The sequence below is a fragment of the Selaginella moellendorffii genome, unplaced genomic scaffold (genome assembly GCF_000143415.4).
Source record: "Selaginella moellendorffii unplaced genomic scaffold, v1.0 SELMOscaffold_48, whole genome shotgun sequence".
Classification (NCBI taxonomy): domain Eukaryota; kingdom Viridiplantae; phylum Streptophyta; class Lycopodiopsida; order Selaginellales; family Selaginellaceae; genus Selaginella; species Selaginella moellendorffii.
Genome location: NW_003314309.1, coordinates 117,452 through 136,638, shown reverse-complemented (window position 1 = coordinate 136,638; position 19,187 = coordinate 117,452). Strand labels below are relative to the sequence as shown.

Genomic DNA, 19,187 nt, shown 5'->3' with positions numbered 1-19,187 from the left:
TCATGTAGTGAGTAGTTGAAACCAAGTAGGACCAAGTAGGAGTTGGTACCATAGGCGGGAACCTTGGCGAGGGAACTTAGCAAAAGCCAAGGTAGTGTTGGTTGGATAGACGAGGTAAGCTGGCAAATTGGAAAGGAAAAATTTGTGGCTTACAATTTGGTATTGGAGCCTTTTCCTCAGTTCTAGCGAAGGATAGAGGCGGATTGCTGGGAGATGGCAAAGGCAGGGCAGAAACAAACCAAGGCGGAGATGGAACCTCCTTCCGAGCTGGAGCCTTTGGTCGAACAAAAGGCTATGGATGAGGAATCCTTGCATAAGGAGAACTCCAGTGAGGAAACTTCCAAACAAGAGTCCGGTAGTAAGGTTCGGTTGTCCAAGGCTCAATTGGACATTCTAGAAGGACAATTGGCATAGACCAATGCCCTACTGAAGACCTCGGATGCAAGCTAAAGCATGATAAAAAGCGGAAGAAAAGGCAAAAAACTGCGGATGCTGGCAGTGTAGAAGGTGTGGACCCTTCGGTAGAGACTGAGGCAAAACCAAACAAGGTCGAACAGACCAAAGTAGAATCAGTCCCAAGTACAAACCAAAGCCCCCACCGATCTTCAAGGGAGTGAATGACTATAAGGTGGTGAAGGAGTGGTTTTACAATATGGAGGACTATTTTCAAGCGTTGCGGTTACCAAGCTTAGAGAAGGTCCCATGTGCAAAACCATACTTAGCAGATAATGCCAAGTCTTGGTGGGGAACGATAAAGGCCAACGAAGGACCGGTGGCCACTTGGGAAATGATGAAGGCAAGGATCCGCGTGACTTACGTTCCTCCAAATGCTACTCTACATCTAAAAAACGAGCTTAGTAGGCTAAAGTAGACTGGAACCATTCAGAAGTATGTGAATGGGTTTATGGCAAAGAGGATACTTGTCACAGACATGGGGGATATGGATGCGTTCCATGCCTTCATATCAAGCTTGCAAACCTAGGCTCGCGATGAGGTAATGCATTGGAACACGACCAACTACAAGGAAGCGTTGGATGCAGCCATCAAGGTGCATTTCAACGATAACCTACGAAAGGGGAACACGATAAGGTTGGGGTTCACATTTAGCAAAGGGGCCAAACCAAAAAGAACTCGAGGAGCTCAAGCACCAACCGATTTTCGAAGATGGCACATTTCATACCCACCACAACGGAAGTGGATGCGGAAGGTGTAGCGAAGTTGTTCTTCGAACAAGTGGTTCGAGTGCAGGGAAGGCCGGAAGAGATCATCTCAGATTGAGATAAGATCTTCACTAGTAGGTTCTGGAGAACTCTTCTAGAACAATATCGCACCAAGTTGAAATTCAGCACAGCTTATCACCCATAGATAGGTATTGGGTATTAAGTCAAGTTTGATGGCACTAACACTTCTTGACAGACGGACAAACAGAAAGGGTGAATAGGCAACTGGAGGATTATTTGCAATGCTATGTCTCAGGAGACCAGACCGATTGGGTAAGTCATTTGAGACTTGCGGAAATATGTTATAACAACTCACCACATTCGAGTATCGGGGTGAGTCCATGGGAAGTCATCAATGGGCGAGCTATTGAAGGTCCTATGGAGCTTGGCATGGTTGAGTACCATGGAGAGTTACCCGCAGTGGAGGCATTCATGGCGGAAAGATTCAACATTTGGAATCTAGTGAGGGATTCCTTGGAACGGGCTCAACAAAGGCAAACCAAATATGCGAACCAGAAGCGTCGGAATGTAGAGTTCCAAGTTGGGAAGAAGGTGTGGTTGAACACCAAGAACCTCAGGCTGCCAAGTGGGATCAGCTGGAAGTTGACCCAAAGGTAAAAATGCATGTATTCCTAGAATTGAATTGATCTTGAGTTCCTTAAGCAGGTTTGCAGGGCCTTACGAGATTGAGGCACGAATCGGTAAAGTGGTTTACCGTCTCCGACTTCCTCGAGAGATGGGGAAGATGCACCTAGTGTTCTATGTGAACTTACTCAAGCCATACTTTGAAGATCCGTTTCACAAGGACCAAGTAACACCTTTACCTGAGGTTATCCAAGGGGAGGAGGAATATGAAGTCGAGGCCATCATCAATGCACACAAGAGCAAGTGACAAGGACGCGAGGTGAGAGAGTTCCATGTGAAGTGGAAAGGATTTCCACACTGCGAAGAAACATGGGAACCGAAGGAGAACCTAGCGAATGAGCGAGATTTAGTGGAGGAATTTCTACAAGGCAGAACTCTATGTATTTATGCAAAGTTCAATTAAAGTATCAATTTGTGAAGTTGTATGTTGGGACCCGAAGGCACGCCGAAGGTAAGCTAATTAGCATGGGCTAGCTAGGTCAACCAGGCGTAGGAAACTATACCCGACTCCTTGCGGGGATGTCAAATCCGTAGACATATTCTACGGAGGTTGGGTTCGAGTCCCAACCCCCTAGTAAAGCAAGGCTGGGTTCAAGTCCCGACCCTATACTAAAGCATAGTGAGGTGAGGGGTATAGGGACACCTATATTCCGTTGCTATGGACTCTTGGCCGGGGAGGCTAACTTAGGCACACTGCTAAGTTGGGGGATGCCCCCGAAGACATAGTCAACAAGTCATAGGATAAAAAGAGATGTTCGTATAGTAAGGATAGTGAGGTCTAAGAACCAGTCTTGAAGGAACTCTTCAGTGGTGCTTCCAAACTGACTTGAGGTTGAGACCGGGGCCGAGGGGCCTTGGGTGGGAGTGAGCATGGACTCGGATGGTGCCAGAGGGGCCACCCAAGGAAGTGCTCAAGAGCAGCTCCCACTCCTGAAAGGGAAACCGACTATGGTGCTCTCGGCTCATGTGGAGTGGTGCCCCACTTGAGTACCTTGTGGCTCATTGGGCCTTTCCGTTGGGGGGGGGGTAGAGGCCGTTAGGCCATCGTGTTTCGCCCCGGCGTCCTGAAGCATGTGTTGCACTCAAGACTTGGGATTTAGAGGGTCCCATGATCAAGTATTGTGGTACCAAGGGATGTTAGGAACTTGGAGGCTTGGTGTGCTTGGCTACTTGTGCTTATGGGGAGTGTAGTCGAACCTTAAGTTCAGTCTAACCCGGGGAGGGGGATTGGGAGAGATTTGGGAATCCATGAATGGATGGTTAACGCTCTATTGCTCATGTAGTGAGTAACTGAAACCAAGTAGGACCAAGTAGGAGTTGGTACCATAGGCAGGAACCTTGGTGAGGGAATTTGGCAAAAGCCAAGGCAGTGTTGGTCAGATAGACAAGGTAACCTGGCAAATTGGAAAGGAAAAATTTATGGCTTACAATTTAGTATCGGAGCCTTTTTCTTAGCTCTAGTGAAGGATAGAGGCGGATGGCATAGGATGATTGATGATCTTTTGTGATAGTTAGTTATTTACTTTAATGGCTTATGGCTTTTCACAATACCACATGTTTTTGTGGTTTGCTTTGGATTGGTCTTTCGGGTTTGAGACATTGATAGGATGTTGCTAACACTTGTTTAAGCAACTTGAGTTCCTTCATATTATTGACTGGGATTTATTCAAAATAGCTAGTGCAATGATTGGCATTAGGTGATACATTCAATAGATTGGATGTTATTTCCTTTAAGTGGTACATTCACGAGCATCTTACTTGCTAGTTAATGATACTTTGTGTTCTTTAAGTTATCTTTTGTAAGTTGTTTGACATGCTATTTACAATCTTTAGTAGTTAAGTTTTATCATTAAGTTTCCTTGATGATACACTGGCTATTGAATTTTGTTGGATGGTGAATCCTATGTTTTCCAAATATGTTGATCTTAGTGGTTCATGTACTCTACTATTGATTGATTGGATGATAACTTATTTGGAATACTTTTGTGTTTTAATATAAGCTTTATTCACTAATAATTAAGTCTCTAAAAGATCAACACCACCACTCCGAGTAGCCATCACTAAACCTTCGAGTGGAGTCATTCCCATGCTTGTATCAATCAATTCCACATACTTGATCAAACACACTCTCGCTCCAGTGCCGAGATGGAAGGCAATGAGATTAAGTTCCAGCGCTAGCCTTCCAAGAGCGCAGGAGGCCTCGCCAAGAAGAAACTGGTAGCTCGTCCCGTGGAAGCCATAGCACCGTACACCCAGCTCTTTGTACAGCTTCTAGGGGGGTAGAGGTACCCATACTAGGCCGTTAGGCCATGGTGTTTCGCCCTAGCGTCCCGAAACATGTGTTGCACTCAAGACTTGGGATTTAGAGGGTCCCATGATCAAGTATTGTGGTACCAAGGGATGTTAAGAACCTGGAGGCTTAGTGTGCTTGGCTACTTGTGCTTGCGGGGAGTGTAGCCGAACCTTAAGTCCAATCTAACCCGGGGAGGGGGATTGGGAGAGATTTGGGAATCCATGAATGGATGGCTAATGCTCTGTTGCTCATGTAGTGAGTAGTTGAAACCAAGTAGGACCAAGTAGGAGTTGGTACCATAGGCGGGAACCTTGGCGAGGGAACTTAGCAAAAGCCAAGGTAGTGTTGGTTGGATAGACGAGGTAAGCTGGCAAATTGGAAAGGAAAAATTTGTGGCTTACAATTTGGTATTGGAGCCTTTTCCTCAGTTCTAGCGAAGGATAGAGGCGGATTGCTGGGAGATGGCAAAGGCAGGGCAGAAACAAACCAAGGCGGAGATGGAACCTCCTTCCGAGCTGGAGCCTTTGGTCGAACAAAAGGCTATGGATGAGGAATCCTTGCATAAGGAGAACTCCAGTGAGGAAACTTCCAAACAAGAGTCCGGTAGTAAGGTTCGGTTGTCCAAGGCTCAATTGGACATTCTAGAAGGACAATTGGCATAGACCAATGCCCTACTGAAGACTCTCGGATGCAAGCTAAAGCATGATAAAAAGCGGAAGAAAAGGCAAAAAACTGCGGATGCTGGCAGTGTAGAAGGTGTGGACCCTTCGGTAGAGACTGAGGCAAAACCAAACAAGGTCGAACAGACCAAAGTAGAATCAGTCCCAAGTACAAACCAAAGCCCCCACCGATCTTCAAGGGAGTGAATGACTATAAGGTGGTGAAGGAGTGGTTTTACAATATGGAGGACTATTTTCAAGCGTTGCGGTTACCAAGCTTAGAGAAGGTCCCATGTGCAAAACCATACTTAGCAGATAATGCCAAGTCTTGGTGGGGAACGATAAAGGCCAACGAAGGACCGGTGGCCACTTGGGAAATGATGAAGGCAAGGATCCGCGTGACTTACGTTCCTCCAAATGCTACTCTACATCTAAAAAACGAGCTTAGTAGGCTAAAGTAGACTGGAACCATTCAGAAGTATGTGAATGGGTTTATGGCAAAGAGGATACTTGTCACAGACATGGGGGATATGGATGCGTTCCATGCCTTCATATCAAGCTTGCAAACCTAGGCTCGCGATGAGGTAATGCATTGGAACACGACCAACTACAAGGAAGCGTTGGATGCAGCCATCAAGGTGCATTTCAACGATAACCTACGAAAGGGGAACACGATAAGGTTGGGGTTCACATTTAGCAAAGGGGCCAAACCAAAAAGAACTCGAGGAGCTCAAGCACCAACCGATTTTCGAAGATGGCACATTTCATACCCACCACAACGGAAGTGGATGCGGAAGGTGTAGCGAAGTTGTTCTTCGAACAAGTGGTTCGAGTGCAGGGAAGGCCGGAAGAGATCATCTCAGATTGAGATAAGATCTTCACTAGTAGGTTCTGGAGAACTCTTCTAGAACAATATCGCACCAAGTTGAAATTCAGCACAGCTTATCACCCATAGATAGGTATTGGGTATTAAGTCAAGTTTGATGGCACTAACACTTCTTGACAGACGGACAAACAGAAAGGGTGAATAGGCAACTGGAGGATTATTTGCAATGCTATGTCTCAGGAGACCAGACCGATTGGGTAAGTCATTTGAGACTTGCGGAAATATGTTATAACAACTCACCACATTCGAGTATCGGGGTGAGTCCATGGGAAGTCATCAATGGGCGAGCTATTGAAGGTCCTATGGAGCTTGGCATGGTTGAGTACCATGGAGAGTTACCCGCAGTGGAGGCATTCATGGCGGAAAGATTCAACATTTGGAATCTAGTGAGGGATTCCTTGGAACGGGCTCAACAAAGGCAAACCAAATATGCGAACCAGAAGCGTCGGAATGTAGAGTTCCAAGTTGGGAAGAAGGTGTGGTTGAACACCAAGAACCTCAGGCTGCCAAGTGGGATCAGCTGGAAGTTGACCCAAAGGTAAAAATGCATGTATTCCTAGAATTGAATTGATCTTGAGTTCCTTAAGCAGGTTTGCAGGGCCTTACGAGATTGAGGCACGAATCGGTAAAGTGGTTTACCGTCTCCGACTTCCTCGAGAGATGGGGAAGATGCACCTAGTGTTCTATGTGAACTTACTCAAGCCATACTTTGAAGATCCGTTTCACAAGGACCAAGTAACACCTTTACCTGAGGTTATCCAAGGGGAGGAGGAATATGAAGTCGAGGCCATCATCAATGCACACAAGAGCAAGTGACAAGGACGCGAGGTGAGAGAGTTCCATGTGAAGTGGAAAGGATTTCCACACTGCGAAGAAACATGGGAACCGAAGGAGAACCTAGCGAATGAGCGAGATTTAGTGGAGGAATTTCTACAAGGCAGAACTCTATGTATTTATGCAAAGTTCAATTAAAGTATCAATTTGTGAAGTTGTATGTTGGGACCCGAAGGCACGCCGAAGGTAAGCTAATTAGCATGGGCTAGCTAGGTCAACCAGGCGTAGGAAACTATACCCGACTCCTTGCGGGGATGTCAAATCCGTAGACATATTCTACGGAGGTTGGGTTCGAGTCCCAACCCCCTAGTAAAGCAAGGCTGGGTTCAAGTCCCGACCCTATACTAAAGCATAGTGAGGTGAGGGGTATAGGGACACCTATATTCCGTTGCTATGGACTCTTGGCCGGGGAGGCTAACTTAGGCACACTGCTAAGTTGGGGGATGCCCCCGAAGACATAGTCAACAAGTCATAGGATAAAAAGAGATGTTCGTATAGTAAGGATAGTGAGGTCTAAGAACCAGTCTTGAAGGAACTCTTCAGTGGTGCTTCCAAACTGACTTGAGGTTGAGACCGGGGCCGAGGGGCCTTGGGTGGGAGTGAGCATGGACTCGGATGGTGCCAGAGGGGCCACCCAAGGAAGTGCTCAAGAGCAGCTCCCACTCCTGAAAGGGAAACCGACTATGGTGCTCTCGGCTCATGTGGAGTGGTGCCCCACTTGAGTACCTTGTGGCTCATTGGGCCTTTCCGTTGGGGGGGGGTAGAGGCCGTTAGGCCATCGTGTTTCGCCCCGGCGTCCTGAAGCATGTGTTGCACTCAAGACTTGGGATTTAGAGGGTCCCATGATCAAGTATTGTGGTACCAAGGGATGTTAGGAACTTGGAGGCTTGGTGTGCTTGGCTACTTGTGCTTATGGGGAGTGTAGTCGAACCTTAAGTTCAATCTAACCCGGGGAGGGGGATTGGGAGAGATTTGGGAATCCATGAATGGATGGTTAACGCTCTATTGCTCATGTAGTGAGTAACTGAAACCAAGTAGGACCAAGTAGGAGTTGGTACCATAGGCAGGAACCTTGGTGAGGGAATTTGGCAAAAGCCAAGGCAGTGTTGGTCAGATAGACAAGGTAACCTGGCAAATTGGAAAGGAAAAATTTATGGCTTACAATTTAGTATCGGAGCCTTTTTCTTAGCTCTAGTGAAGGATAGAGGCGGATGGCATAGGATGATTGATGATCTTTTGTGATAGTTAGTTATTTACTTTAATGGCTTATGGCTTTTCACAATACCACATGTTTTTGTGGTTTGCTTTGGATTGGTCTTTCGGGTTTGAGACATTGATAGGATGTTGCTAACACTTGTTTAAGCAACTTGAGTTCCTTCATATTATTGACTGGGATTTATTCAAAATAGCTAGTGCAATGATTGGCATTAGGTGATACATTCAATAGATTGGATGTTATTTCCTTTAAGTGGTACATTCACGAGCATCTTACTTGCTAGTTAATGATACTTTGTGTTCTTTAAGTTATCTTTTGTAAGTTGTTTGACATGCTATTTACAATCTTTAGTAGTTAAGTTTTATCATTAAGTTTCCTTGATGATACACTGGCTATTGAATTTTGTTGGATGGTGAATCCTATATTTTCCAAATATGTTGATCTTAGTGGTTCATGTACTCTACTATTGATTGATTGGATGATAACTTATTTGGAATACTTTTGTGTTTTAATATAAGCTTTATTCACTAATAATTAAGTCTCTAAAAGATCAACACCACCACTCCGAGTAGCCATCACTAAACCTTCGAGTGGAGTCATTCCCATGCTTGTATCAATCAATTCCACATATTTGATCAAACACACTCTCGCTCCAGTGCCGAGATGGAAGGCAATGAGATTAAGTTCCAGCGCTAGCCTTCCAAGAGCGCAGGAGGCCTCGCCAAGAAGAAACTGGTAGCTCGTCCCGTGGAAGCCATAGCACCGTACACCCAGCTCTTTGTACAGCTTCTAGGGGATTCTATACATGTATGATAGCTGGGGGATGGTGGAGTGGAAGGCTGTGTCAAAGACGGCTATGTGGGGGCAGTGGAAGAGCTCCTCAGCAATTCGAATTCCCTAGAAAGTTTTTGTGATCATTTTAAGAGAAAGGTTGGAGAAAAAATGGGACAAATAAATGGATTTTTCTTTTTGGAAAAAGAAAGTAAAGATCTGTTACCTCCAAGTTTGCTGGATTGTGAAGTGGAGCTAGAGGAATAGCCCTCTCAATTGCTTTCTTCACCTCTTGCGTTATATGCGTTGGTTTGCTAAATTTCTCATTGCCGTGAACGACTTGGTGCCCAACAGTGCAAACATTTTGTGGCTGCTGGAGCAAATCCATCACTTTCTTGAGACCAGCTTCGTGGTCTCCAATACATTTTCCCTGGAAGAAAACCAAAAACTATTAGCAACCCAGCTATCCATGTACAAAGGCTTTAAGATTGCTGAAACATAAATACCATGATTTTTAGATCTTGGGCAGTGGAGATGCTCTTGTGGGAGATGGAGCTCTTGGAAGTTCCAATGCCTTCCACACTGCCCTGGAAAATGCAAGAAGCCACTCTTCCCAGATGATACAGGGCATACCTACAATACATTGACCCTCTAGAGGAACTCTTTCTTCACAAAAATCTTTACTCACTTGATCGATGAGCTGCTAGAGTTGATCACGAGCATGGACCTTGCCATTCACGTGATTAGGGCGGCCCATCAAGTATATTCACTCCATACACTCTGAGTCTGAGTGCTGACCATGGTTTGTAATGGATGTCTGATTAGGTAGAAGAATCTTAATCTGCTATTTTTAATAATTCAGAAAGGTGGTGAGAGCTCTCAACAAGCATCTTTCTACAGATTCATGTCCTTATCTTGTGCTCTCTCACCCCCTATTCTTTCTTACGCTATGGCACCTGCAATAAAATAGTATAGGATCTTAAATGTTCTTGATATCTAGGAGGCTATACAACATCATAGTCACTACTCCTCAAAGTTTCACTTTAGAAGCTATTACTTAAAGACAAAAGTAAAGAATAGGTTTTTTTTTTAGACAAGTATTCTTTGTGTTTGTTCTTTTAGTTACACTATGTGAGGGCCAAGTGTATGGCTATGATGCTATATACTAATATTAGCGTAATGGGATTTTGGTAACCATTGGATTGGTTTCAATCCAAACCATGGTTTTTAGGCTAATTGATATGCACAATTTTTGTATTCCCTTTTCATATTCCAAGCACTCACATTGGTGGAGATGAGGGGCAACTTTGATTGTCCCTAAAGAGTGTTTGGATTTAGGATTTTGGTTTAGATTTAGCTTTTGCATCGTCTAGATCTAGCTTTTTCCATTTCCTTTCTTTTATTCTTTCCTTTCATGATTTTAGTTTAGATTTAGCTTTTTGCATTGTCTAGATCTACCATTTCATTCTAGCTTTTTATCATTTCTCTTCTTTTGCTATTTCTTTTTTGTTCATCTTCATGGCAAATCAACAATCTCCTCTTTTGACTCTGGAGCAGCAGTTGGTACAATTGCTTGATGCTATGCATTTGCAATTAAACAACGAAACTCAGTTGATGGTGGCATTCACAACACATGGTACAACTCCTCCTGCTCTTGGTGCCAATCCTCACGTTCGGCCGGAGTTCTTTCGCAGAAATCCTAGGGATGATATGTACCTTTGGTTCGATCACTTCACGGTGATTGCCACATATCATTCTTGGGATGATGCTCAACATTTGCGTGAGTTTCCCATGTGTTTTCAAGGGATAGCATTATAGTGGTACAATGGTTTGAGCAAAGCCACTCGTGGGGATTAGAGTGTTCTCCTTGACATCTTCAAATGCGCCTTCGGACATGCCGACGATTGTGATGATGCCTTCCAACAATTGCATCATCTTCGCCAAAGGCCATCTGAGTCAGTGATGCAATTTGGCATTCGTTTCCGAAGTCTTTTGCTTCGTGTGGAGCCAAATATGTCGGAGCGGATCAAACTAGGAATGTTATGGCCAGCACTTCGTCAAGATCTTGTCAGAATTGTGCATGCACTTACTCCTGCCACCCTTGATGATGCTCTCCACTTGGCACAATGTTATGAGATGTCGCCTCTTCCACTTCTCGTTACACATCCTTCAGCTCCACTTCCTATGGGTGATGGTTATATTCCAATGGAGGTTGATGCTACTGCTACTCAAGTCCAAGGACAAGGGCGAGGACGTAGTTGTGGCCGTGATATTCGCTGCTGGGCGTGTGATGAAGTTGGTCATACTTATCGGCGTTGTCAGCATTTTCCGGATTAGCGACCTCTATTTCCTAGGTGGAGACTTTGGCGTCAGCAACATCCCGTTGGTGCTACTGAAGTGGAAGGTTTGGACACCAAGATGCATTTGGGAAATGAGGAGTCGCACAAGTAATAGAGGACCTTGCACAAATAAGTTAGTGACCCCTCCATCTTTCTTTCGAGAGTATCATCAAGGGGTTCACTTGGTATCGGTTCATCCAGTGTTTGCTTTCCAAGCTCATTTTTATAACAAGAGGTCTCCTATTATTCTCTCTGTGTTGGTTGATACAGGTTCAAGTTTATCTTCTATTATTCGACCTATTGCCACACGTTGCCATCTACACTTGCATCGTGCGGTGGAACCAGTTTTCATTCTTTATGGCAACAGCCGTACATATGTATGTGCACGGGATGAGGCAGACCTGGTTGTGTATGTGGGCGATCTTGAGCTTGAGTTGCAGTCATTGCAGGTGGTGCCGAGTCAAGCTTTTGACCTCATTCTTAGTATGGATTGGTTACAGCGCAATCATGCTAAGTGTGACTTTGAAGCTTCTCCCCCTTGTCTCATACTTCCTTATGTTTCATCCATTCCTCTCACTTCCATACCTCTTTGTCTCTCTACTTTTACCTCTACTTCCATTACTTTTGTTCCCCCACTATTTCCTCTTATGTTTCTGTCTTATTCTGCTCTTCCCTTTTCCAATCCTTTTGACAATCTTTGTGTTGCAGTAGTTGACCAGCTCATAAAAGAGTATTCTAATCTCTTTGAATTTGACCTATCATCTAAAGCTAAGATTGCCACATGTCATTCGATTCCAACCGAGGATGCTCATTGAATCAAGGTTTTTGTTTGTTGTCAATCACCCAAGGAGATTAAGATTTTACGTGCAAACGTCAAAGAGATGTTGGAAAAGGGTGTTATTCAGAAGTCGTGGAGTCCTTGGGCATATGAACCTCATCTTGTGACGAAGCCTGATGGGAGTATTCGTTTCTACATCGAGTATCGTTTGTTAAACAAAGTGATGATCCTAAATGTGTACCCTCTTCATCACACTACTGATCCTTTGGATTGCTTGGGGCAAAGTCGTTGATTCAACAAGCTAGATCTTACTTCTGGGTACTAGCAAGTACCGATGGCCGAAGAAGATATTCCTAAGACTACTTTTTGTATACTATTTGGTTTGTACAAGTTCTTAGTGATGCTATTTGGTTTGAACAATGCTTCAGTAACTTTTCAGCGGATAACGGACAAGGTTCTTTGCGATATGCCAAAGGTGACTACTGACTTCATTGATGATGTCTTGATCCACTTGGAGGGGACGTGGGAGGAACACATTCATGATGTTTGTAAAGTGTTGGATCGGCTATGCGATGTTGGTTTAAAGCTGAAGCGGTCGAAGTGTGTGTTTGGGTCCAAAAACACAATTTATCTTGGGTATTGTGTTTTTCGTGAGGGTTTGCAAGTTGATCCTGACAAACTTGTGGCTGTTCTAAAGTTCCTTACTCCGAAGTGTGTGAATGATGTGCAATGCTTCCTGGGCAAGGTGCAGTATCTTGGTTGTTTTGTGGATCATCTTTCTGATTGCACTGCACTGTTGCGAGTGTTGCTGAAGTCATCAGCGTCATCTTTCATCTGGTCTCCGGATTGTGAGTGGGTGTTCGTGGATCTCAAAGAGCTATTAACAACTCTTCTGGTTTTGGCATATCTTGACTACACTCAACCTTTTATTTTGCGTGTGGATGCTTTTGACATTGGTCTTGGAGGTGTATTGATGCAAGAGAGCTCGAATGTGCCTAGTCAGCACCATCCCATTGCATATATAAGCCGTACATTACAACTAGCGGAGATAAACTACTCCACAACAAAGAAGGAGTATTTAGCAATAGTCTGGGGTTTCAAGAAACTTCATGCATATCTACATAGTTCTCGGACGTTACTTGAAGGTGACCATGCTGCTATTACTTCATTATTGAAGTGGAAGAACCTGGTTGGTCGTATTGCTCGATGGGCTTTGAAGCTTCAAATAACTGATTTTGATGTTATTCATCACCTAGAGAGTTCTATGGCTAATGCTGATATCCTTTCTCGAGCTCCTTTTCCTTTTCCACTCTCTTCTCATATTTTTGACGAACTTGTTGTTCCTACATCTGTGGATATTTTAGACGAGGATTCATTGTCATCGGCAGTTGTTATACTTGACGTTCAATGTCTACAAGGTGCAAAGCAAGATTTACTTTCTCTTGATAAGGTTTGCAATGCTCAAAAGATTGAGCCATGGATTCGAAAGATTCGAGATGGGTTTGAGAATCCTGCATCACTTGCTAATGATTTGCCTTTCTGGCATTTACATTCTCAATATTGCCTTGAAGAGACGGCCTTCTTTATTTTGTGGGGACGGATCTTGATAATCATTTACGGCTGGTGGTGTCTTCTGTCTTTATTTCGCAGTTTTTCCATGCCTACCATGATTCTCCTATTCTAGGTGGGCATATGGGACATCGTCGTGTAACCAAGAAGCTACACAGGTCTTTCTATTGGCCGGAGATGCGACATGATATTATTCGATATGTGCATAGCTGCATTTGGTGCCAAGTTCGTAATACTCCTCCTCGTGTTGCAGAAGGACGGTTGGAGTCAATTGTAATTTCCCGTCCATTTGAGTTAGTAGCATTTGATCTTATAGGACCTTTCCACAGTCGATTGTTAGCAATGAGTATGTTATTATTGCTTCTGACTACTTGACTCGTTGGGTGGAAGTTGGTGCTCTTGCTAGCACCTTTGCAACTGCTGTTGGATACTTCCTCCTCAATCGAGTGGTGTTCCAGCATTCTTGTTCAAAGCAAATTCTTTCGGATAATGGTCCTGCATTTGTGGCTAAGGCATTTCATGTTTTGACGTCTCGGTTGGGGATACGCCACACTTTCACAAGTGCTTATCATCCACAATTAGATAGTCTGGTGGAACAGCTCGTTCAGACATTCAAAAGGATGATTACGAAGTATATGAACTTTCAGCATTCGGATTAGAATGGTTATTTGCCATCTCTTCGGTATGCATATGTCACAGGGGTGCAGAATTCTATTGGTGCTTCACCATATAAACTTTTATATGGTTATGATTCAATATTACCAATGGAGCTGGGTTTACCTTGCCATGAGCTGCCGATGCTTGGTCGTGGGATCAGTATTTAACGAGCATTCTTCCACTTGTCCGAGCTAAGTTTGCCACACACTTAGGCCATGTACAAATGGGACAACAATGGCACTACAACTCCCATCATCTTCCACTTGCAGAGTACAAAGTGGATGATTTGGTGTTAGTCTATTTTCCCCATCTTACGATATGTGGTTTATCTAAGGGGCTCCTTGCGCAGTGGAAAGGACTATATCGAGTGTTGCGGCAAGTATGCCTCCTTCTAATGTTCCTCCCAATCCCGGCCCGTCTACAAGAGAACCCTGATGGTCTTCCATTATTCCGAGAGGAGGGGATAATGTGAGGGCCAAGTGTATGGCTACGATGCTGTATACTAATATTAGCGTAGTAAGATTTTAGTAGCCGTCGGATTGGTTTCAATCTGGACCACTCGCTCTTGTATATAAGCTAGGGTATTTGGGCTAATTGAGATGCACATTTTCTGTATTCCCTTTCCATATTCCAAGCACTCACAACTAATGATAGTGTATAAATTAATTAAATTTTGTTAAATTAGATTACTTAAGTATTGTTGTTTGACTAATATGATTAACATCAATGTGAAGTTTTTTATACAATTTAATTAAGGTTTATCTTTGTATGAATTATCAAAAATCCCATTTAAATATAATAAAAATAAATATATATTATTTAAGAATTCAATAGAAGTATGACTTACATGCTTAAAAAACCCTTCAAATTTCATCCATAATTACCTTTTGTTACATATTTTGTTGAACTTAGAAAAACTAAAAGCTAATATGATCCTTTATTTACAGTAAAACAAAGAGCCATATCAACTTATAATTTTTCCAGGTGCACAGCAATGTGATGCTCTTTAACCAATTTTTGCAAAATATGGCCTTCTCCAATGCTAGTAACAACATTGTGCCAGTGCCATTCTCCACCAACATGGGGCTCTACAAGCTGTGCATGTTGGGGATCTCGGCAAATTTGATTGAAATGGATGTTGGCATGATTTCCACTCGACATGGATGGACATCAATCTCGCATGCTCACTGTTAGGCACCAACTTTGACTATGTGGTCAACGTTGGTCAAAGGGAGGCTCAAGGGTATATTAAAGCATGTTAGGGTAAGGGACTTAACCTACCCTAGGGCTCACAAAGGAGCGGTGGCACAGTGGAGCTTTTGAGGTAGCTCGGGGGTGGTTGGGTGGTGAGGAACCTCAAGAGGTGGCGTAGCATAGTCTAGGGTGACTAGATCTCTGTCTTTTTGCGCCGGATCATAATATTGGTATCGGAGCCCAGTTCGATTCTTGTGGCTGACAAGTGGGGCATGAATATTCTGAAGGAATATTCAACATGGTGGATCTAGAGGGAGAACCAAGGTTTGGTAGACCCTAAAAGAAGGACCATAGTGATCAGAGGGTGGCCTAAGTATGATCGCGGACGATCATTCCCTGACGAGGGGGAGGATTGTTAGGCACTAGATCAGGATAATAGGATAAAGAAAAGGCCCTACAATCAAGTGATCACCCCTTTAGCCAGTTGGCTTAGGGTGTAAGGGATAGGATCCTAACACTCACCCATGTGGCCCAATGGCAGATTCATCATGTTTGGGCACAATTACTTTAATGGAGCCAACTACCAATTTGTGCATAAGGTGGTGGATCTCTTTGTAGATCTCAAGGGGCTGTGGGTGGAGTGAAATGGGCAGCATTGAATCTACAAGAAGATTGATGGGAAGAAGCCCAAGCATTGGAAGAAAACAAATAGAGGAAAGGAGGAATTGCCTCTAGGAATATACTTGCTTGTTTTTTAAGTAATACCACCTCAAATGCTTCTTAATTTCTCCCTTTAAAGAAATTGAGGATATTTAATTCTTTTAAAGGAATTAAAATATACTATATAATTAATATTCTATTTAAGCTTATTATTTCTTAAGTGGTGAAGAACTTTTCAAGTGGATAAAATATCAATGGTTTCTTCTTTATCACTTGTATTGTCACTTATATCCATTCTCTATTTAATTATATTTTTCTCTGTCCTATTTAAAAGTAAATTTATTATATTTCTAAAATTTACTAGTTATATTATGGTATTTTTACCTACTCCCAATAAATTATATTGATTGGATATGTATATTAAGTATATACTATTAATAAAATAATTTAGTTATCAAATTTTCACTAAGAAAAAATATAAAGACTGATAACTTCATTGAGCTATTTATTACTCTCTTGATTTAATATTGAGAAAGATGCCATTAAAAGGGGTTTTATTTCTAGCCTCATTTATAGCTTAAGTAGCACTCTTAGTGAAGCCATAGTTTATATACAAAAGTAAGTGGTCTAAATTGTAGTCAATCTGATGACTATCAAAATACCACTATACTAATATTTATATACAACATCATAATTATACACTTAGACCTCACATTATGTTTTTAGAAGGATGAAAGGTAGTTAAGGTTTTCAGGTTGATAGGCTAGGATTTAGAGGAACATCAAGAGGAGGCATTGGTGGATCTGTAGGTGGTGCTTGATCCCTTTATACAAAGCGTTTAAGTTATTGCATATCTAAAGGATTGGTTTGTTGAATATTTTACCAAACCTTATAAATGTGTAGTTTAACTTACCACAATATTTAATATGGTTTGTTCCACTGAATAAGGAGCCCCTTAGACAAACCATATATTGTAACATTAGGAAAATGAATTAATACCAAGTCATCCACTTTGTATTTCACTGATGGATAATGATGGAAGTTGCTGTGTTGTTATTATCCCACTTATATATAGCCTAAATGCTCAATAAATTCCACTCAAACAAATGGAAGAATGCTTAACAAATATTGATCCCAAAACCTAGCATCGGTAGTTTATAACAATCACAAAGGTAAACTTAACTTTGTTGGCAGTATCAAATAATAACCATATAAGAGTTAATATGGTGAAGCACCAATGGAATTTTATACCCTCGTAATATATATATATATCAAAGAGATACCAAATATTCCGCTCAATTTAAATGTTGAAAGTTCATATATTTTGCAATCATCACTTTAAAGGTCAGAATAAGCCATTCCTAGAAATTTGGGTAAAAGTCTGTGTGCTAAAAGTTTGTACTAGAAAAGAAAGAAAGAGGAAAAGAAAATAAGAGTGAAAGAGAAAAAAAGGTAAGAGTAAAATGGATGTTTGCTACTACACTTGTTTGACTTGATTTTGCATTTTGCTCTAGACACAAATAAACACATAAAAAGTAAAAAAGGAATGACTTAAGTCCTTCAATCTCTAAGAAGGCTTTTGTTGAAGTTATGAGCAAATAAAGTTAGTATCACTTGAGTACTTTAGATTTTGAGCATATGGATATGCATTAATAATAGAAGGCTAAAGTACAAAAGAAAGGGATAGAGTTTGTGTTAACTCACCCCTTTAATTAGTTTTACATAGGGCATTCCTATTCTTGAGTCTCAAAGTTTGAATCTCAAGACTTAGGATGATGTTTTTAAATATAAAGTTGATTTTCTATGGTCCACTTTTCTTCCATGATTGAGTTGAGTTTCATCTTGAAGCTCTCACTTCTCCATGGCATTAAGCTGTTTTGTTACTGCTATGATTCCAAAGAGCTCATTCTTGAACTTGTTCTTCTATTGTAGTGCACCCTATCTCTACAGCTGGATTTCATTGCAAAGTTCTGTATTCTCCTTGGGGAGTTCCTCGTTCATGTGCTAAGTCTTTGCGCATACAGATCCCTAGAAAGCTGTACCTCGAATTCTCCTCTTGTGCTGGAGAATATGGTTTTGGATGTTTGAGAGCTTTGCATCTAGAGGCTGGTAGACAAAGGTGTTGATTGGACTCTGTCTCACATGAAAATGTTCATCTGCTTGTCGTGGAAAAGCCTTGGAAAATCTGCTGGTATCAACATCTGTAGCATTGGCTGGAAACAGTGCATTTTGTCCACAAACTGGAGAAATGTCAAGCTTAAGATCTGGTGTAAGCTCAGGCTTGCAGCATCACTCCTGCTCGGGATGCTCTCAACTGTGGTGTTTGTGGTGATGCAGCATGTTGTCGGTGTCAGCGTTGAGAGCTGGTTGTGTTAGTGTTGCTGTGTGCGGTGGAGATGCTAGAGACTGCTCCTATTGGATCATGTTCACATTACACTTTGGTTTGACGACTGTAAGTTTGGAACCTCAAGGTGGTTACATGTTCAGGATCTTGTTCCTGAGTCTTCTCCTGAATTTCCTCACCTTGAGCTTTGTGATCTTTGTTGTTGGTTGTTCCCTTGACAACTTTTGTGCTTTTGCGTGTAGATGTTGCCATGCGTCCACATCTATCACACGCTTTCCACAATTCATCAACAGGAGAGCTTCCTTAGCTTTTATAAGGAACTCTGACCGACGCTTTTGGTATTGGTTTTCCTCACTGCCAAATGCAACAGACTTGACTCCTGCCATAGGCCCAATGATTGCGATAAACTTCTGCTTGTATGACACTCTCTACAACTACTGGAATGCTAAAAGTTGGATTTCTTTTTAGTTTCCCTGAGAAATTTTTGGAAAAGACAGAGCAGCATCGCATTGGTAAACACAGTTTTGACAAGCTTAGGCCTCCTGGCGTTACATGTTTACTTTCAGGCCCGAGTAGGATGGTGACGAGCTTGATCTCCGGTGGAGTAGCAGGAATCGCTGCCTCAACAGGTAAGAGTCTTAAGAGCGTGATCGCCATAGTTCCTGTTTTCAGCGGTGTTTCCGATCGACTTAACTCGAGGGCGACCGGAGATGGACACCGGCTTACAAGCCTGGGATTGCGAGCGCGCTGAGGCACATTGTTCGCACCCAAGGCTACGCTGGGTTGTACAGGGCGATTTTTCCCGAGTACCTCAAGGTTTTTCCATCCCCGATTCATTTCCAACCGTCAGATATTCTTGAATCGACGGCCTTGGTTGAATTTCCATGTTGCTAGCAAATGTTTAGGGTTCTTGCGATGGATGAGTCTTGGCGACGGCAGCGATTCGATGCGCCGCACCAGCATTCGCTCCTTCGGCAGCGCCGCCGCGGGCGCCCGATCAGCAGGTGTCGGCGTTGAAGGTCACAAGGGATTTGCGCAAGGGCAATTTGCGCCTGGGCGATCCACGCCCAGGCGGCGGAGAGCAAGCAGCTGGGGATCCATGTTGTCAATGCGCTTGTGGAC

At 42.9% G+C, this 19,187-nt stretch overlaps 1 pseudogene; it reads right to left on the bottom strand.

Annotated features, from left to right (window-relative positions):
• Window positions 1–8,287: 8,287 nt before the first annotated feature.
• On the bottom strand, window positions 8,288–9,259 carry LOC9647454 (annotated as a pseudogene).
• Between the last annotated feature and the right edge of the window lie 9,928 nt (window positions 9,260–19,187).